General features: G+C 39.7%; 1 protein-coding gene across 8 annotated transcripts in view; it reads right to left on the minus strand.

The window, feature by feature from the left end:
* LOC139442238 (centrosomal protein of 170 kDa-like) overlaps positions 1-23,083 on the minus strand; it is a 182,877-nt gene that overhangs the window by 101,642 nt on the left and 58,152 nt on the right. The window contains exon 1 of one of the 8 annotated variants that reach the window (XM_071223023.1): positions 15,378-15,469. The exons of 6 other annotated variants lie outside the window; for them this stretch is intronic. The gene's annotated coding sequence lies outside the window, so the exon portion shown is untranslated. Of the gene's footprint in view, positions 1-4,336; positions 4,356-15,377; positions 15,470-23,083 lie in introns of those variants that run through there. One more of the 8 variants, XM_071223024.1, reaches the window with a different exon arrangement.

The following is a 23,083-nucleotide window of genomic DNA, read 5'->3' on the forward strand; positions in this document are numbered from 1 at the left end:
TCATCATCATGGGGTAGCCTCGTGGTTAAAGTGTTTGCTCATCATGCGAAAGGCCTGGGATTGTTCCCCACATGGGCACAATGTGTGAAGCCTATTTCTGGTGTCCCCTACTGTGATATTGCTGGACTATTGCTGAAGCAGCGTAAAGTCATACTGATTCCTCTTCATCATCATGGTGTTTTACAGTGCAGTCACATACCAGCAAGGTCCCTATGTTTCTTATTTGCTTGATATGAATCATAAACTAAACATACCGAAAGCAGTGGTAAAGTTTCTCCCAACCATGAGACAAGTGTTCCCTTCTTTGTTTTCATAAATATATTAATCAAACTGGCTGCAACTCACAATTTGTATAAACTGACAAATTATACATCAGACATTCCACACACACAACTAGGGCAGTATAGCTCACTGGATTAACAGTGTCTTAAACACACACACACACACACCCACCCCCCCCCCCCCCCACCCCATCCTAACACATTTGTTGCTGTTATTATTAACCTTTAAAACTTTAAAAGAAACAATTCTGCAAAGGTATTATTTACACAATGGAAGAACAACCCACACTAGTACAAATGTCAACATTACTTTTGAAATCTTGTAAGTGCAAAACTTCACAACAAACAGTTTGGGCCAGACAAACACCAGTTGGACCATGTTTCCCTGAATTCTCCATCACAGCCGACTGTACATCTGTAGACCAAGACTATGGCTTCCGAGACTATGTTGTTCCCTGTCTGTTTGGCCCCCAGGTGAGGGAGGAGAAAGGTTAAAGAGATTTTGTTTGCTGTAGATTCTCACTACCCTGACAAATGTGAGCAGAATCTAGACCAAACCCTTCTTTCACACCCTTTGTCATACCTTGATCAGGTAAATCCCAACTGACAAAATGGTCCAACTATTTTCCTCAACTACCAGTTTATAATCCATCACTAATTTCAGTCTCGGTAGGTAAATAAGGAATAACATTCTTTTAAAAGTGCAACAAGGTTTCGTATTTTCAAATTGCTTCTTTTTTAAAAGTCATAAAGCTAATTCCCTATCTTAATTATAATGAAGAAGCATATCAAAAATTAAATAGAAATCCCCCCCACATGTTCACATGCTGTGAATTATCACATACTTATCATATCCGGAACACATTTCATCCTAATAGATCAATTTCACCCAAAATAACCCACCTGTTTTTTTAACCCTGAAGTACATGAAAGCAGCCATGTTTATTATCCTCCCCAGACTACAGGCTGGCCCCAATGCAGCAAGGCCTGACCCCAGGGCATGCTAAACACATGTGAAATATTTGAAGTTTCCACCTGAGTAAGTGTGCAACATGTAGCTCTAACCTACAGCAGAGGCAGCAGTCTCCCTGTGCCACTCAGCATAGACTCAGGCAGAGACACGTCCTAAACTCCTCAGACTCAGACATAAACTCCCTAGAATTAGGCAGAGACTCAGGCAGAGACACGTCCTAAACTCCTCAGACTCAGACATAAACTCCCTAGAATTAGGCAGAGACTCAGGCAGAGACACGTCCTAAACTCCTCAGACTCAGGCATAGACTCAGGCAGAGACACGTCCTAAACTCCTTTGACTCAGACATAAACTCCCTAGAATTAGGCAGAGACTCAGGCAGAGACACGTCCTAAACTCCTCAGACTCAGGCATAGACTCAGGCAGAGACACGTCCTAAACTCCTTTGACTCAGACATAAACTCCTTAGACTCAGACAGAGACTCAGGGTGAGACTCAGGCAGAGACACGTCCTAAACTCCTCAGACTCAGACATAAACTCCTTAGACTCAGACAGAGACTCAGGCAGAGACACGTCCTAAACTCCTTTGACTCAGACATAAACTCCCTAGAATTAGGCAGAGACTCAGGCAGAGACACGTCCTAAACTCCTCAGACTCAGGCATAGACTCAGGCAGAGACACGTCCTAAACTCCTTTGACTCAGACATAAACTCCTTAGACTCAGACAGAGACTCAGGGTGAGACTCAGGCAGAGACACGTCCTAAACTCCTTTGACTCAGACATAAACTCCCTAGATTTAGGCAGAGACTCAGACAGAGACTCAGGCAGAGACACGTCCTAAACTCCTTTGACTCAGACATAAACTCCCTAGATTTAGGCAGAGACTCAGCATAGATTCAGCATAGTCACCTCCTAAACTCCTTTGACTCAGACATAAACTCCTTAGACTCAGACAGAGACTCAGACAGAGACAGACTCAGGGTGAGACTCAGGCAGAGACACGTCCTAAACTCTTTTGACTCAGACATAAACTCCCTAGATTTAGGCAGAGACTCAGACAGAGACTCAGGCAGAGACACGTCCTAAACTCTTTTGACTCAGACATAAACTCCCTAGATTTAGGCAGAGACTCAGACAGAGACTCAGGCAGAGACACGTCCTAAACTCTTTTGACTCAGACATAAACTCCCTAGATTTAGGCAGAGACTCAGGCAGAGACACGTCCTAAACTCCTTTGACTCAGGCATAGACTCAGGCAGAAACACGTCCTAAACTCTTTTGACTCAGACATAAACTCCCTAGATTTAGGCAGAGACTCAGGCAGAGACACGTCCTAAACTCTTTTGACTCAGACATAAACTCCCTATATTTAGGCAGAGACTCAGACAGAGACTCAGCATAGTCACGTCCTAAACTCCTTTGACTCAGACATAAACTCCCTAGATTTAGGCAGAGACTCAGGCAGAGACACGTCCTAAACTCCTTTGACTCAGACATAAACTCCCTAGATTTAGGCAGAGACTCAGGCAGAGACACGTCCTAAACTCCTTAGACTCAGACATAAACCCCTTAGACTCAGGCATAGACCTGTCATAGCACACAACAATATCCATTCTGTCAACTTCAACAACATCTTAGATACACAAAACTTTGACTACTTAATTGTTGGGCTATTTTTTTATTTTTTTATTTTATTTCATTTCCAGGTGAAAAATAGAAAAGCAAAATGAATAGAACTTGTTTATAGTTTTGAGGTTGATCTACATGCATTTCTTCTGGTTTTAAAAACGTAAATTCCATGACAAGGGCAGAAATTCTTAAGCTCTACACAACATCTATAAACGCCATACATCTTCATTTTGAATATCAACATAAATAAAGAAATCAAAAATAAAACAAGGGTGAGTCACAGTATTGATTTAGCTCCAGTTTAATTCAACAGGTATGACAAATAACCAGTGTCCCTGTGGAGCTGCCAGGTCACGGAGACAGCAGCTGGTGCTGAGTCAGCGTCAACACTGATGAGGGGAACTCCCTAACATACAGGTGATGATGTCACAGATACATCTGGTCACACTGTCACTGTCAGTGATTGTACCTACAGCTGTCATCATCACTCACAGCACAGATTTAACACTGATCTCACAGCTCCTTGTCAATATGACATGGTACATATCACATATTCTAATCTGTTACACTACATCCTCTCCCTTTCTACAAGAGGTATTGAAAACATGTTCACACCACACCGTCTGCATAAAGACACTATTAAGTTCATCAGCCTTTTCAGTTTCTATTTAATGTTTGTGTCAAAAACTTTCCATCCTTTCAAAAAAAAGTTACAAAATCCCTCATCATAAAATAAGATAAATCTTTGAATACACAATGCCATTTAGAAATGGGGTCAATTGTAAAAATATGTTATATTTGGGATAACCTTTTTCTTAGCAAAGTACAGATTCTAGTATTCTTTTGGGGTTGAGTCCCATCTGGGATTCGAACCCACACTCTCATATTCTTAAATTTGGAACTTTTTAAATTCAAATTTAATAATACATAGTTTAAAATTAAATTTCATTTAATTTCTTTTAATTATAATTTCCATTCATTCATTCATTCATTGTCTTTTAGTGTGTCTCATATGTCAGTTTTGTTTGGACATACTTATTTCGAATTGTACATCAAAATCTGAAAGGCTTTCTATATTTGTGAATGTGACACACATCAATGAACATTATTCGACTACTACTTCCTAACCTTCACTCACTGATCAACTGTAGACTACTAGTGTATTATACAAGCACCTGCCTCAGACTTAAATATAACATAACACAGAATGTTTCATTACCACTACTATCATTTCACAATACCAAACACTCTTACCTGACCCTAGTTAGCGTAGTAGAGGAAATATTGTCAACAGTACACACAGACACAGACACACAGACGCAGACACACAGACAGACACACACACAAAACAATTATATAATGTCTGAAATAAACATTATTTACTGAAAACAGATACATTGTAAAATTGTTAAAAACACATTCCAAACATAAACAGAATCTAATGTCCTACCTATACAGTTGTATATCCAAGGAGGGAAGTCCACATGCACACTGACAATATAAGGCTAGGCACTGATCTTTATCAATGAGTATATCCTGGCAGTGGGATATGCCCTGTATACCACCACTGTAACCACAAACAACCAATGAAAGACATATCAACACTATAATGACGCAATCAACTACATTTCTTTACAGATGATTCAAATGGTATTATAGTGGCATACTAGCTGTACTTCAGTGCTACGCCCCCTGTGGACATAACAACTTTATCTGCACATTGGACAGCCAGATCCCACACAACCAGGCAGGTACACCTCTCACCTACAAGGTGGTCTGTTTCCCTATAGGTGACACTGTCTGTGAGTTGTTATGCCATGTGGCATGGTATCTCAGTGGGCTAGCACTGTAAATCGGCATCAGTCCGCTCTAGTACAAGCAGACACACACACACACGTGCATGCACGTTGTGTATAAGTGCAATAATCTTGGACGCAACGTTAAACCCCATTTCACCTCACCTCACCTTATGCCATGTTGGGATTCACCCGGGGCATTGAGCATTGTGACAGTTTAACCACTATCAGTTGCCCTAACAAGTGTGTGCTTATAATATGTGGAATAACTGCAGTGGGCAAGATTTAAATATCCTGAAGAAACTTTGATTTGAACATTTTAATTTATTTTATTGTAGATGCTCTTTTACTTCATTCATAAATAATAAATACACACAGAATATTTCTATACTTACATACCTCAGTATGCCAATTCATTATTTTAGAATATATACTACTCAAAACAAGTCAAAGAACACCCACAATGGAAGACTGTGTTGCAATACTTAGCCATGACAGATGAACTCTAGTATTACGAAGAAATCAGGTGATCTTTTAACTTCTTTTTGTGTTATTTGTGTCAGACTTCTATGACTGCTATACAATACAAACATATTCCACATTATTATATGAGCTATCAATGTTCACCACTGTTGGTGTGAGATGTTACAGGTACTACCTGACTCAAGAACAACCTTCATTTCCACACTTTCTTGTTTTTTGTCCAAGACAGAAGAAACGTAAGCAAGTTATGTAGACTAACAGCTAGTCCCTGAAATGAACATATTTGAGACATATATATTTAAAATATTTAACATTTGTTAATGTTAGTTATGAAATATAATAAAAAGGAGCCCAGAGACTCTCTTCATTATCAGATATTGCAGTAATCTAGACTCGGCAAAAATTATAAACTTGCATGGGCTGTATTGGATATATTTGTTTCAGGGGTCTGTATGACAGACTTCTATAATGGTAGAGACAAGATTAACCCTGAAATCACCCATCAACACAGAACAATATGAAGGAAGACTCTATATACTGCTGACATACACACTAGGTGATTATGTCAAAGAGTATCTGGTCCTCAGGTGGTAGAATTGTTCCTTTGTCGTATTGTTCTTGAGGGGAATTATTCCCATGGAGCAGTTTTTACCAGGTCATTTTATCCACGGTACATTTACCCTGGCTATATTTGTTCCAGACTGAACTAATACCATGACGAACTGATCATCGTGACAACTGTTCCAAGGAGAATTTTACAAACACCATTCAAATAATGTCCCCCAATATGCCACTACCTGTGTAATTAATTACCTGAAACTGGATCACCTGAAATCCATTTTGTCCTGATTCCAGATATGTTCCATCAATTTGAAATGTTACCTTCAAACTGTAAAACTTTAAAAATCATCAGTCACACATATCCCATCCTCATCACTAGACCTAATTCCAAGATGTCTTTATGCTCTGGGTGTACCTGTAGGTCGTGGCATGTATCTGTCTACAACCGTCTACATGCACCACACTGTGAGTCCACCACTGTCACGTTCCCTGGCACACAGACACTTGGGCCAGTGTCAACACCCACATTCCTCCCTGCCGACCACAATAGGTAGAATACATGGTAACCCTACCACAATCTACCACCGCCTTCTTGATACACCTATCTCCACATAGCTGTCAAATAGAGTGTCCTTGGCCAACAGACAATGTTAGAATACATGGTAACCCTACCACAATCTACCACCGGCTTCTTGATACACCTATCTCCACATAGCTGTCAAATAGAGTGTCCTTGGCCAACAGACAATGTTAGAATACATGGTAACCCTACCACAATCTACCACCGGCTTCTTGATACACCTATCTCCACATAGCTGTCAAATAGAGTGTCCTTGGCCAACAGACAATGTTAGAATACATGGTAACCCTACCACAATCTACCACCGGCTTCTTGATACACTTATCTCCACATAGCTGTCAAATAGAGTGTCCTTGGCCAACAGACAATGTTAGAATACATGGTAACCCTACCACAATCTACCACCGCCTTCTTGATACACCTATCTCCACATAGCTGTCAAATAGAGTGTCCTTGGCCAACAGACAATGTTAGAATACATGGTAACCCTACCACAATCTACCACCGTCTTCTTGATACACCTATCTCCACATAGCTGTCAAATAGAGTGTCCTTGGCCAACAGACAATGTTAGAATACATGGTAACCCTACCACAATCTACCACCGGCTTCTTGATACACCTATCTCCACATAGCTGTCAAATAGAGTGTCCTTGGCCAACAGACAATGTTATTTGAGATTTCTTATCCCTGGTTTAATAACATTTTATGATGAAATAATTGAACACAATTAACATCCAGTCATGATTAACAAATAACATGTTTCAATGTCATGAAAGAAATACGTCGACTTTATACTTCAATGAATCAACATCAGACATCAAGGGAGGAAACTCTTGAACAGTTTATTTCCTAATATAAGATAGCTACACTTTAAATCACAAAGAACAATGAAGAATAAAGTGTGATTTATTTCATGATAAAACAGTTTTTTTCTCCCTGAAGTGTTTATCGTACGATAAACGACGACCACAAGTCATTATTTCTTATATGAGATATCAACACTTTGTACAGCCTTTTCAAGGATGTAAATAAATTGTACAGGCTTTAAGGACATTGACCCGTATTTAAATAATGATGACTCCCCGAATACAATCAGACCTTGGAAATGTCAGACAACTCCATTTTATGTACAGGGGGCTTAAGTTTGGTATTCTCACAATTTTCACGTGAAATTATCTGCACCATTTCTCCCAATACTCATTGTCATATCTCTCCCACTTTTGGGTGCGATCATTCGGCCATTGCGTTTATTTACGCTACCCAGCTACATCTACAGGAACAACTCACTGGACACCTCCCTCTAAAAACTAACATCGTCCAATTTACAACGTCATCAAGTTGCGAGCACATGTTCGAATCTCCAGAAATGATGTTGTGATAGAACAATGTTTTATCATGGAATAAACCACGTCTTGTTCTTCATTGTTCTTTGAGATTTATCACCTAGCTGTATATTGTATGATAAACAATTACCACAAGTAATTCTTTCTTAAAAAATATATAAAAACATACAATTTTAACATATTAACACCATATTCGCATGTACAGTGATATTTCCTCCATGGCACAAATCCAGCTTTGATTCTGTTAACTGACCTGCATATGTATTACATACATTGTAACTATTTGTACCTACAATATACATCATACATAAGCATGACTGGCATCAATGGTTAATGCATCATGGCCCTTTTCATGATCACCGCTACATCAAACTTCTATTACCTGCATGCAAATTGCTACTTCAGCCATAGAAATGGAATTTCTGGGGCAGAATAATGACACATCTGAAGTTCCTTGTGTCAGCTACAACAGATCATGGAGTAGACTTGCCCGACTTGGCCGGGGAGTACAAAGCCTGGTTATGACACCAACTGACACTACCCTGCAGTACAACCCGACAGTCACACGAGGCTTCCATGCACGGCTTATACCCTTGGAGTACACCCAAACACCAGGATTTCATGCATACCTGACCCCCTCTGTGGTCTAGTGGTGGAGCGTCCGCCCAGAGGCAAAAAGGTCCGGGGTTCCATGGTACTTGTTGTTACCCTGTCTGGCGCTTGGCATTAAGAGGCTAAAACAAGGACTGGTCGGCTCGGAGTCGGTATACTGTGTCTGAGTGGGGTATTCATGTTAAACTGCAGCATGGTATCTCAGTGGGCGAGCACTATAAAACTGGCATTAGTCCATAGAAGCAGCCACACATACGTGCATGCACATCACTATATAAGTGCAATAATCTTGGACGCGACGTTAAACCCCATTTCACCTCACCTCCATACATACCTAGTACACATGTGTTTCTAAGTTAACAGGTGTGTGAAATATTGTCAAATATGGCCAAGATATACCCTTATATCAATGAAATATGCTGATCATATTCAACATTCAAGGCCTACCTTTAACACATCGTAAGACATTGAAAGACACCTCCCCTTTGTGTAATTAGTTAAGACATACTATACACATTAGAGCTTAAGAGCTCTGGCAACTAGGTACTTAATGTTTGATTGGCATTCTGGGAGTTGGCAATGAGTAAGAAAAACATACAACTTTATGGACAACAACTTCTGGTTTATTGTATATAGCGATGTTTCGATGTAGATTCTGGTACCATCATCAAGCTGAAGTCTTAACAAGGTACTTGGCGTGTTGTACATGTATGCCATATACAGAGAAGCCTTGTTAGTCTGGACACTGTTAATGAGAAAACCACACCTGATGGACGAGTACATCTTCCCGAGGCAAGAGAGTTAACTGACTATAAAAGTCCAGTTTCCACCCTTGCCGAACTAGGCTTGTATTATGGAGTTACATTTTGGTTGGATTAACAAGTCTATGCCTAGTCTAATCAAAAGCGTGCACCGAAAATGAAATCTGGTTCGTAAACTGTCGTGCAGATTTCGGTCGATTGCAGGATTTGCAAAGCATGTGCACCGCAAACTCATTGTCAACAGACATTTTCGAAACCTTTTCTGGTTTTTAATCAAGGTGTTCGCGTGATTTGATGCACTTCGCGATGTTAGACCCATTTTATCACAATATAGATCTTGATTATCGACCAGATCGTCTTGAATGGGCGCCGCCATTTTGTTTGAAACAAATGCAAGTGATGGGATGGGATTAGTCCATAGGAGAGGCTCGGAAGGGACATAACTCATTATAACCACTGGTGGCGCAACGATCGAGCCCAGGGATTCCAGCTTAGTTCGGCAAGGGTGGAAACTGGACTTTTAAAGTCAGTTAACTCTCTTGCCTCGGGAAGATGGGACGAGTACTGCTGAGGATGCCTACAAATATACAAAGTGGCATTCCTCTGTTCCAGTGGTTTGCTAGTCTGGAATTTGCTAAATAGACGATTTCATTGGGAACTCTGCCATTCAGATTAGCGACAATCTGGATTAATCAGTTTTCACTGTTCATCACCAAGGTAGACGTCATGAAACTACTTGCCATCAATGTAAAACACATAAAGATGCGTTCAAAGACTTCACATTAAGATGAGTTACCTGTAGTCACGAACCACAGACAGAGAGTCTGCCTCCTTCAGTCCCCATCATACAACACAAGTACAAATGTAGTCAGTAAGAAACACAATACACACTGTCTTACCAGAGATGCCCTAAACTTGTCCGATTTAAACAAAGGATCTGTCTTCCTCACAACTACTTGAAAGTACATTTTATGACAGATACATTGTGGGGCCATGTTTACTCTTAGCTTTAACTTTCTTAATGTAAACATCACAGGAAAGTCCTGCAGGCATAAACCATATACACCAGACATTCACTTAAATGAACACATGACACGCACTTCATGAATACACAAAGTTCTTATGACACACAAACTTTAAGTGAATTACTCTGATGTGCCATTATTATACAATAAAATTATGTTTGCCAACTTTCCCCCCTTCTCCACATCAGTATGTCATAGTTATCATACACACGCACCTCGGCTTACAGAGATGCTGACTGCTGACAACTGCTTTCATATATCCTAATATACGAGCATGACAGAAGAGATGTGTTTGTCTGGATCTCTTTGAAATTGAAATTCATTCTAGTTTTTTAGCATGAAACATTAAACACAATGTTTATTATGCCTATGACATGTTGAAGTACCCAGGTACTGAGTGAACTAGAAAAGCATACATGAAATTCAATTCATACACGCAGACGCAATGCAAACACTGACAATACCCTGATGCAGAGAATATCAACATTCATTCAAATAAGAAAGCATTCTTACAAATAAATCAGTATTCATTACGTCAATACATAATACTGCAAACCTGGACAGGAATAATGTATTCATTTCACTAATGAAATATATCCAACAAGCCTCCAAGCAAATAAAGAACAGGGTTTTCACCCAAAACACATGTATGCATGAAATTAATACCTCGACTATTTCAATTGCCTTTGTGATATGAGTAAAGCCCTATACCTTCCATCAGCTAATGATATATACACTGTTGGGCTTACTATATGCACCATGTAATACATGTTGCGGTAAGAATATATGCCGTATGCAACATCTTGGGCTTATGACCACATTGGGGTAAAAATAAGCACTGTCTGTACGCCGGGTTGGGCTTATGATATGCACCATATACACCAGGTTGGGTTTATGATATGCACCACATACACCAGGTTTGGTTTATGATATGCACCATATACACCAGGTTGGGTTCTATATCATACACAGTGTTGAGGTAACACCATTACGCCAGGTTGGGTTTATGATATGCACCATATACACCTGGTTGGGTTTATGATATGCATCATATACACCAGGTTGGGTTTATGATATGCATCATATACACCAGGTTGGGTTTATGATATGCACCATATACACCTGGTTGGGTTTATGATATGCACCTTTTACACCAGGTTGGGTTTATGATATGCACCATATACACCAGGTTGGGTTTATGATATGCACCATATACACCAGGTTGGGTTCTATATCATACACAGTGTTGAGGTAACACCATTACGCCAGGTTGGGTTTATGATATGCACCATATACACCAGGTTGGGTTTATGATATGCATCATATACACCAGGTTGGGTTTATGATATGCACCATATACACCTGGTTGGGTTTATGATATGCACCCTATACACCAGGTTGGGTTTATGATATGCACCATATACACCTGGTTGGGTTTATGATATGCACCTTTTACACCAGGTTGGGTTTATGATATGCACCATATACACCAGGTTGGGTTTATGATATGCACCATATACACCAGGTTGGGTTCTATATCATACACAGTGTTGAGGTAACACCATTACGCCAGGTTGGGTTTATGATATGCACCATATACACCAGGTTGGGTTTATGATATGCATCATATACACCAGGTTGGGTTTATGATATGCACCATATACACCTGGTTGGGTTTATGATATGCACCCTATACACCAGGTTGGGTTTATGATATGCACCATATACACCAGGTTGGGTTTATGATATGCACCATATACATCTGGAGGTTGGGTTTATGATATACACCATATACACCAGGATAGGCTTATGATATGCACAATTCACACCAGGTTGGGCTTATGATATGCACCATATACACCACGTTGATCTTATGATATGCACAATGTACACAATATTGGGAAAAGAAATACTATCAAAGCTTATGCATACCATGTGTTACCACAAGCATTCTACACAATGACGACACATTCTACACATTGTCATAAGCACTCAAAAGCATAAAAGTTGGAAAGGTGACATGTGAGAGCTGCTGTTGTTGTATGCGGTCGTCAAAGGGTGCTAATTATACAGTGTTAGAGAGACCTCTCCTTGAACTGTGGGCTATCTGGGACGGGACACTCACTTACAAAACCCAAGAACCGTTCTCCGGTCAGGCTCGAGTAGTCAGCAGGTAACTACACCACCCCGAGATCACGTTACTCCCTCAAAGTTGACAAAATTGGAGTACAAACTCTTTCAGGCTAGAAATTAAAGACATGCGATATTTCCTCAATGGCTGATAATTTGAACTGGACTAATCTCTGATTGCTTAGATTCAAATGTTTATGGGTAATATTTCATGGATAATATGATAGGACATTTGTAGACCTTGATGTCCAGTACACCCTAAAACTGAATTGTTATTTGTCCACCCTATTGGTTCAGTGATGTGCACATCCTTTAGGGCGTTCTTTGATACGGGAGGGTTTGCTCCTACTCTACTTGGCATTGCAGGACTAAGTAGTTGTGTCACACATATTTTGGCAGAACTATTTATAATTAAATACATTCATTATAGAGAAACAATGGGGAAAATTAATAAAGAAGACAAGTCCAATACTTTTATGGCTATATTAATTTGGTAGTTCTCAAATGTGTCAACATTGTCACTTAAAAAATTATTTCCCTGGAAAAGAATCATGACATTATCTGAGCTAGTTTGTGTCATTATTTTGAGTTTCGATCACACACAGGCTAACAATCAATTTTGTTATTTTGGGACAAGCTGGCTTCTTGTATAAAATCTAACTTAGAAATTAGAAACAACTGAAATGCAGGCACAGCTTGAGACTTTGAAGTCCACCACACGACAGTGTCCAGGCACAACTTGGTACCTGATGTCCATACTGCAACACTGTCCACACACAACTTTAGACTTTGATGTCCACACCACAACAGTGTCCTGAGACTTTGATGTCCAAACCACAACAGTGTCCTGAGACTTTGATGTCCACACCACGACAATGTCCAGGCACAACTTGGTACCTGATGTCCATACTGCAACACTGTCCAGACACAATTTTAGACTTTGATGTCCACACCACGACAGTGTCATGAGACTTTGATGTCCACACCACGAGTGTCCAGACACAACTTGGTACTTTGATGTCCACACCACTTCACTGTCTAGACACATCTTGGTACTTTGATGTCCATACTCCAACACTGTCCAGACACAACTTTAGACTTTGATATCACCACGACAGTGTCCTGGCAGAACTTGATACTTTGATGTCCACACCACGACAATGTCCAGACACAACTTGATACTTTGATGTCCACACCAGGACAGTGTCCTGAGATTTTGATGTCCACACCACAACAGTGTCCTGGCAGAACTTGATACTTTGATGTCCACACCACGACAATGTCCAGGCACATCTTGGTACTTTGATGTCCTCACCAAGACAGTGTCAAGACACAACTTGATACTTTGATGTCCACACCACGATGGTTTCCAGGCACATCTTGGTTCTTCGATGTCCATACTGCAACACTGTCCAGACACAACTTTAGACTTTGATATCACCATGACAGTGTCCTGGCAGAACTTGATACTTTGATGTCCACACCACGACAATGTCCAGACACAGCTTGATACTTTGATGTCCACACCACGACAGTTTCCAGGCACATCTTGGTACTTTGATGTCCATACTTCAACACTGTCCAGACACAGCTTTAGACTTTGATGTCCACACCAGGACAGTGTCCTGAGATTTTGATGTCCACACCACGACAGTGTCCTGGCAGAACTTGATACTTTGATGTCCATACTGCAACACTGTCCAGGCACAACTTGATACTTTGATGTCCATACCACAACAGAGGAGTTCTAGGCCCTTCCCATATCAAACACCTGGACCCTTACAAGTTCAAACTAACAACAACATCATAAAATACAGAGATTTTGTTCCAATGTTCACAATCCTATAATTTTAGAAGGCACAATGATATTATTGACAGGGACAGGAGAAACAAGGCTTCATTGTTTAACCTGATGTCCTGACCTGAAGAACGCTAATGACATCCAGCCCTGAGGTCCGACAGGGGAGCTAAGTAGGGTACTTAGTGGCCAATATGTTCCTCTTGTCTCTGCTGTGAGACTCCTGTCCGTGGGCATGATTCAAGAGTACAAATATTCACAGAGGAGTAGAAGTAGCTCAAATGTAACCATCAGGCCCCAAGGACAGGAAAAACTAATAGACTCTGACTATCTGTCATCATAGACATATAGGTGTTATTCTGGAGTATCCTTTGGGCCAAGTGCTACACTATCAAGGGAAACAATTAAGTGGAAATGCCCTGTGACAACATAAAGAGATGTTTACATGTGTTTGGACAATCTTCACCTCTAATTGCCGAGATGTTACGACTTTTATTCCACAGCTGCAGACCAAAACACAGACCATTATTCCAGGGTATCTTCAGTATCTGATTGTGTCATGAATATTTCATACTACCTGACACACATGTGTTTTGATTAGAGCAGCAGTGATTGGTGCATGAAGTCAAGCAGTTATGCTTTGTAGGACACACCTATGTTGGCTGTTTAGAATTTTTAGGCCAGCCTACAAATACCTAATAATTTGGTAGCTTTGAGGTAAAAATTGTAGGTTCCAAACTTTTGAGAAACAAAATAAGTAGATTCCTCAAGTAACTTAACAAAGATATTGAAAACTCTGTAAGGCTATGGACTTGAATCAGGGACAGATATTATTATCACCAAGAGATACGACTGTTAATTCTTAGTTTGCTTTTTCATAATACAGTTATTCAAAGGTTAGAATATGATCGTAGGACAATGTTGAAACGTTTTACAGTGGTCAGTTCAGCTATCAGAAATCTAACAATAAATACTGCCAACCTTTTGCAGCCATCAAACAATGAATACCTTCAAATACACAACTGGGAAAAATTGAAAGACATGGATCAACGGACCACCTAGGACATTACAGTTAAAGAAAGGCTAAACTGGCCACTTTGGGGAGGCCTGACAAGTAAGAGAAACCTAACATAATGAGGGTGTTCTTCTTCAGAAAAATGAACCCGATTCTTTAACTGGGAGGATGCACATGGAAGAGGCCAACTGGACCATGTGGTCGGTGAAGCTGACATTTAAAACTCTCAATGCTGTCCACAGCCACAGACACTATCAAAGGGAAGCCAACAACACAGGCAGGAGGCCCAACATCATTAAGGCCTAATCATCACAAGCAATTCCCATATGAAAATACATCAATATTGACAAAAAGTGTTGTAGTGGAGATAGTGGATTTACGTACCTGGATCCTGATCACGACACCCCAGGTAAATCTACCTGCATAGACAGTGAACTGGGGCGGCCGGTCTCAATCTGACAGGTAGGTCTAGCCTGTCATAACAGTCTTACACAGGTGGTTTACACAAGAATGATTCGGCTACAAGTTCAAACATTAACAGTGCTTGTCTGATAGAGGTGAAGCTTTGTTAACGATATGTCGCAAGCCTGACCAATCTACAACTGCTGGGGACAGTCACCCTAGACTGACTGTCTTACTAAGTGTTGACTTACGACATGAGGAATGTGGGTCAGAGGTCAGGGGATACTGGTAGGTAAAGTAAACAAAGGGAGGTAACTCTATTCACCGCCTGTGGAATGTAACTGTGTAACGACTAACAATTACAGGTAAATGATAAGGTAAACGACAAGGTAAACATCTCCCCAGACAGTCTGTGAACACTTGATCATCTGACATTCAAGACGTTCAAACACCACTGTGCTGTCATTTGAAGGATTCCAACAAAATCTAGTTACATTTGTTCTATAAACGATAACCTTTAAGCACATCATATCTTTAATAACAGAGCTACGTTAGATTACTCAAAGATTTCTTTTCAATGGATGTAACCATAGTTACTCCACATAAAATACAATTAGACTTATGGTATGTTAAACTTCCTTTTTCTATTTGATACAACTGTCTTTACTTATGTCCATATTAGCAACTATTTCAGTTATTTACATAAAACATGCACTCATCCCTCCATCTACAAGTATGGGGAGACTAGCAACACTGTAGCTGAGGATGCACCAAGTGCTTGTCAAACCAAACCTTGGGTATTAGCCTTGTTCCAAGGACTTACTGAAATATAAGTCCATGAATGTGTAGTAATTCTATCCTCCTAATAGGCAAGTCTAGATATGTGGACAGTACAGTATCTAAGGACTCCAGTCTCTTATAGGGACAACTTGTTCTTATTATTTACATCATCTAGAAATTATGATTTAAACTCATAATTATTGCCTTAGAGACTTGTGCAAGTCTACAGGGGTATGAATATAAGAATTAAACACATTTTAACTGTCGTACACTCGGAGTTATAAATAGCCATACATAATGCCATACTTAAAACTAGGGTTGCATATTAAGGATAAATGTTTATATACACTTTTACCTATATATTACAAATACAAACAATAATTGATTTGGAAAATTGTTACAAACAATTGCACTACTTTGCAACCTGCTGCATGTCTGTGAAAAGTGCCATGAATATATAATTTAAAATACCACATGAGGTTTCAGAAAAAATGTCTTAACACTTTTGTGTGGAAATTTACACCCTCAATCTTCAGGACTACCACAAGGAATGAATATGGTGACAAGAGTTACTTCCCCTTGAACACAGCACACCCTAATCTCCCCTTGCGTCGGCACCAGACAGCAGCAGTACTCACCAATAGCATGGTCCTGTAGCATAGAACTTCCAAGTTTCAGCAGTTACTACACAACTGTACATTTTGTCAGAAACAGGTAAAACATGGAGTTTCCAGAATTAGTCATTGCCATATTTAGAATTGATGCACGTTTGATGACGATATCAATGACATCAACCTTAAGAATACACACCTGTGGCATGAGGTGATTCAAAATGTATATAAGAGTTTTATTGATAGAGTTTTTGAAGAAATGAAGGCAATTTGAGCATTTGGTGTGATGTAAAATTGCTTTTGCTGATGAGGGTTAAATAAATCAAAGAAAACATAAAACAGTCATGTTGTGCATCAGGCAGGGTAACAATAAGTACCATCTTCTAATGTCTTTTGGTATGACACAACTGGGGATTGAACCCCCGACCTTCCGCTCCCTGGGCAGATGCTCTACCACTAGACCAAGGAGGCAGTCTTAATGGGTTGAAAAAACCCAAAAGTTTTCTTTTAAAACAAAAAATGTGAGATATGTTGTTTAAAGCCATTTATACATACCAGCCTGATCTACTGTGTCAGGGGTAGTAACTCGGTTTGTATGTGAATGTTTTATATTAAATGAATGCAAATATTGTGTCGACAAATACTGCAGCGGGCATGCAGTCACTGCTCAGTTACATGGATGTCCTTTATGATTGTAAACATTTTCAATCAATCAACTCCTCACAATCAGAGAGGTTGCATGAGTCAGTATGCTAATATTACAGCAATATCATGGCCGGGGGACTCCATAAATAGGCTTCAAACATTGTACCCTTGTTGGGAATCAAACCTGGGCCTTTGGCATGACAAGCGAACACTTTAGCCAGTGGGCTACACAATCACCCAACACAGGCTGGAAGTTCTGCTTTGAGTGCAAACGCATAGAAATGAATGTATACCAGTGATCTCAATAGACCATTATGTGGAGGGTGTTGCCACATTTTCTCAGCACAACTAACATAAGCTCATAGTTAATACCTGAAAATATTACATCCCCTTTGAATTAAAATGATGACATTTTTTACTGTCTTTGAACTAAAGCATGAAGAATAAAATATAAACAACATTTTGCCTGCATAGTTGTTGTAAAGAGTATGTATTCTTTTTGGCTGAAAATATTCAAAATGCCATTTCAAGTAAGATGAAACTTCAATTACTCCCCACTGAGTTCAACAGAAAGCACCCAGCCTCAACAGCCCTTTCCTTCACTCAACAAAACAGCATGTTAGAAAAGAAATACTGCTTTCCTGATGACTGCTTAAATTCTGAGTGCTACCTGATCACCTCATTCACTCATCACACAAACAGATTTCAGTGATAATCACCTCACAACTACTTCCCTCCTCTACATACACACAATCACTGCAGCAGGCATTACATCTTCAAAGTGAAGAGAGCAGCCAGTTTATTAGATCCTTTTGTGGCTTGTATTATTTCACACAGTGTGGAGAAGAAAACTGATGCCATTTCGGGTGTGAATCCCTTGCTATTGAATATCAAAGGTAGATGATGAAATGGACTTTGACAGCATTTGATATTCTGAACAGGAACAATGAACTGGCAGAACAGTTCCAACATTTATATATTCTCGTCATGAGACAACAAATAGTGAAGACATACAACAGAAAGGTGCAGAGACAAAGGCCATTACGCTTATGACCTTGAGCGCTCTTGAGGTGTGGTCTCTATTACAACCATGGTAGATATTATGCATGAATTCTTTATCATTAGGGAAGTAGCATAATCTGTCACTTTTAGAAACGTAAAGTTTTGAATGTGCTGAATTATCGGTGCATCCAGATAATTCGTTCAACAAAATGATGTGACATCAGACAATCCAGTGATTGACATCATGAACATCAATCTATGCAATTGGTATACGATGACACTAATCAACGAAGTCAGCGAGCCTGACCACCCGATCCTGTTAGTTGCCTCTTACAACAAGCATGGGTTGCTGAAGACCAATTCTAACGCAGATCTTCACGAAGGACAAGCATGGGTTGCTGAAGACCAATTCTCACCCAGATCTTCACGGGGGACAATCATGGGTTGCTGAAGACCAATTCTCACCCAGATATTCACGGGGGACATGCATGGGTTGCTGAAGACCAATTCTCACCCAGATCTTCATGGGGGACAAGCATGGGTTGCTGAAGATCAATTCTCACCCAGATCTTCATGGGGGACAAGCATGGGTTGCTGAAGAACCCTCACTCACTACAAGGGTTCACAAGCTTAGTTTCCGTGACTGAAGTCTTGCTTGTGCCTCTAATTATTCTGTGATGATGGACTGTGGCTTCTTAACATGACAGGCGTTGAGCTGTCGTAAACCGTCCAGTCATGGCCTCACTATTGGGATATGCAACATGTTAAACCATTTATAATGTATATAGTGATGAAGTACTGAACTTATCTAAACAATTAAAATTGATATCTCACTTGAATAAACTAACTACTTTCAGTCGGCTTCATGGACATGATACGTTTCCAAGTAAGATTGTAAAATTCAGTGAGCAAAAACACAATAAAACAGGACTTGTCCTTTCTTGTCAAAAAACATGTTTTTCTCGTCTCATGACCTGCAGCTCTGTCAGGTCACTCAGTGGAAAATCACTTTATTTCCCTAGAAAAGCTAAACATTCTCTTCGCCCTGGAAGCAAAATGACTAAACGCCTTGTGTCAACTGTTCCATATAGAATCTACAAATAAAACTGAAATCTTATCTAAATTTCCACAATTTGAATTGCTAATTCATATAAGACAAAAGTGGAATGAAATATTTGAAATGTTATACGTCTGTGTGTATCTGTACCTATACTGATCGTGTCGCACCAGAAAGTACATCAACGTTCTCTTCATTGGTGCATATACTGAATCCTTTATAAAACCTGCATATTTACTTTTTATGTAGTCTCCGATTGACTGAAGGACTCTCACACACCGGTACACAAACATGGAATATTTGCCGTCCTCACAAACAATCACAACCTGCCGTGAGTCACTCTTTCCCTGGCTGCAGGCTTCATGGCACAGATAACATTTACTGCATAAAGCATAAGCTACATCGACTCACAATATCTACACATCATGACTATAACTTCATCTCCGTCGCCCAAACAGCTACTTAAAAACAACTGTGTGTTGTTTAGTCTGCACCTCTTAGCACCATAAACCCCAAGCCAGAGGCTAGTGTTTATATCGTTGGGACAGTAAATACATAGGTTTAGTCTGTCTTACAGACCCTGATACAAATATATCAAATACAGACCATGCAAGTCTATAATGTTTGGCAAGTCTAGATTTCTACGGGATCTGAAAATGAAGAGAGTATCTGGTCTCCTTTTCATCAATTTTTTTAAAGATAATTTAACAACTGTCTTTTTTCTGTACAATATGTTCATTTCAGAGACTAGATGTTAGTCTATTCATAGGTTATACGATCCCATATCCGTTATAACTGGGTGTATCTGCTTCTGATATTTCTGTTGCCTCCCTAATATAACAGGAATCGGCCAATCATTATCTTCCCATTGGCAAAATATTGCACATCTTGTCAGCTTGCCATTATCTTGCCACTGAAGGGTGTTTTGTTCTACTTCAAAATAACATCATTTGAATGAAGTGATGATGAAGTCGTTGATGTCATATTGAATCATTTTCTTTTTTTGTGTTAGTATGATGGCAGTCTGTAAATAAACAAGTCTAGGCCAGAAAATCCAGGGATTGACATCATGAGCATTGATCTACGCAGTTGGGTTACTACAACATGCATCAACCAAGATGGCAAGTCTGACCACCAGATCCTGTCAGTCACCTCTTACGACAAGCATGGGTAACTGAAGACCAGTTCTAACCTGGTTGTTCACTAGGGCATATTGAATCTATCAACTGTAGCTCATGATGCCCCCATCTGGCGCTATGATCGATCCATGTGAAGCAGATGCACAGCATCCAAAAAGGCATTACATTATACACTGAGTGTTACTGCTATCACTCTCAGTATTGTCCGCAGTTTCACTGAAATAGCAAAACTTGTAGCAGATAATGCACACAAATCGAGTTACTTCCCTTTACCCAATGCATTCGGATAAACATTGGATCATTTCAGAAACTCAATGATAGTTATGCTAGATAAGCATGTGTGTTCTGATTGATTTCTCAGTGGGCAACATGAAATTTGTATTATACCTGTGCGCAGGTTACATGGAAAATAATTGCCTGCTCCTTAACCAATCAAAAGTACAATTTTAATGTAAGGTAATATACAGTTGCATGTCATGACTTGATGTTGCAAATAAAGGAGAAATAGTTTTTACACAAATGTTCTTTGAAGTATGGGATAAATATATGATAACTCGCATATTTTCATATCTTGCTAGGAACCTTCCCTCAACTAGTATCTGACCTTGCCTGTTGATCCCAGCAAGATACTGGGGTCTTGGGAAGATATCAAGCAAGATATGAAATATAGCGTGAGATAATCTCCACATATCTACTGGAAGACAAGCCTGATTCATGGATATCGACTTCTATATTCTTCCAATGTCAATTGTTGGTTCAGGTGCCTGTACCTTTAATGGTGCTTTAGACTACCATTTAGTGTATGAAATCTTATATTACACAATACTCTGCTCTCCTCTAAACTTATGACAAATAATCTTCCTGATGCTGATTTCATGTGGAATAGAGCTTGCTAGAGCTACCTAGACTTGAATTTGTATATGTATCTAGATTGTTTATCTTTTCATAAAATAAATACATTCCACAGTCATGGTGCTTGTATCTTTAATTGTCTTCAGCAACATCATCTAAACACACCTAAACAACCATATCCGTGAGGTTTCAAAGCTGCCTTGAGCAGTATTTCAGTAACATCACATTGTGATAAAGGGTGGCTACCAGGGGGCAGCCCACAAATGGATGAATGGTGACGGCACATAAAGGATCCTCAACAGGGCAATCTGAACCCACAACCAGCAGATCCTGGAAAAGTCAAGGGACATAACTCTGCTCAAACCAATTGCAGAACTTTAGACCACTTGGCTCCACATGCCCTACTGACAATGTCACATCACTTGTAAGTTATACCAAAAGATACGTTGGGAGTTCGTGGACAGAAACAGCTTAATACAGGGATAATACTGTGACAATAATGTCTCATTTTTAAGATAAAATAGAAATAATGTAAAGTGGACCCAACACAAGATTTTTCTAAAGAATAAAATCATTCAAATTGCAGGACACTGTCATAATCCCCGGCGGCGTATAAAAGTTAAATTTTTATTCCCTTCTTGGGGCCCTTATCTCCTAGCCATGCAACCCTGTGTCTGACAATATCCAGCACCCTCTCCTTCCTTCTGTATTATTTCGCACGCCATTAACCAAGTTGTCAGTGTTCAAGTTCACTCATATTTCATCATGAAGTGACAGTCTACAGCTTTTATTAAAATAAAACTGACAGTTGTCATGAGCTGCCGCTGTTCAGAATGCTGTATTGTTTAACTACAGGAACACAACAATGGTAATACACATGTCATGTGACGCCTTTCCGACAGACAAATGTTTGACGTCATCAGATTTCAAAATTTGACTAATGGGCAGGAAAAGAACAGTAATATACGTAAATCTTTTTTATCAATAATTCAGGTCTCTTCACTACCTGGCCAGGTATCAGTATGACCATATATGCTTGAACAATGAGATGACATAACCCACTTACTGTCCACAACCATAATGGACTGCCTCCATAGCCTAGGGGGTAGAGTGTCTGCCTGGAGAGAGGAAGGTTGATTGTTTGATTCCCAGTGTTAAAAGATGGTACTTGCTGTTACCCTGCCTGGTGCTTGGTATTCAGGGTATACAGTAGACAGTGTCTGAGTGGGGTATCCATGTTAAACTACGGCGTGGTATCTCTGTGCGGGCTAACACTACAAAGCTGACATTTAGTACACACTCATACAAGCAGTCACATAAACCCACACAACCCACAGGTGCATGCATGTTGCTATGTAAGTGCAGTAATCTTGAAATGACGATAAACCCCAACTCACCTCATAAAGAAAACTTATAAAGACTCAACTTGTTTTCTGGCCCTGGTCTGAGTGTCATGACACCAACTGTAAATGTAACTACACAGTATGACATTCTTTTTAATTTAGGTCCGGACCAAATATATATTTTGGATCAAACTGCATTTTAACATGGCATGTTCATAATTTTCAAAGTTTCAGCATTTCTAAAATCAAAACCATAATG

This window comes from Haliotis cracherodii, unplaced genomic scaffold (assembly GCF_022045235.1).
Source record: "Haliotis cracherodii isolate W230 unplaced genomic scaffold, xgHalCrac1.p SCAF_5, whole genome shotgun sequence".
Taxonomy (NCBI): Eukaryota; Metazoa; Mollusca; class Gastropoda; order Lepetellida; family Haliotidae; genus Haliotis; species Haliotis cracherodii.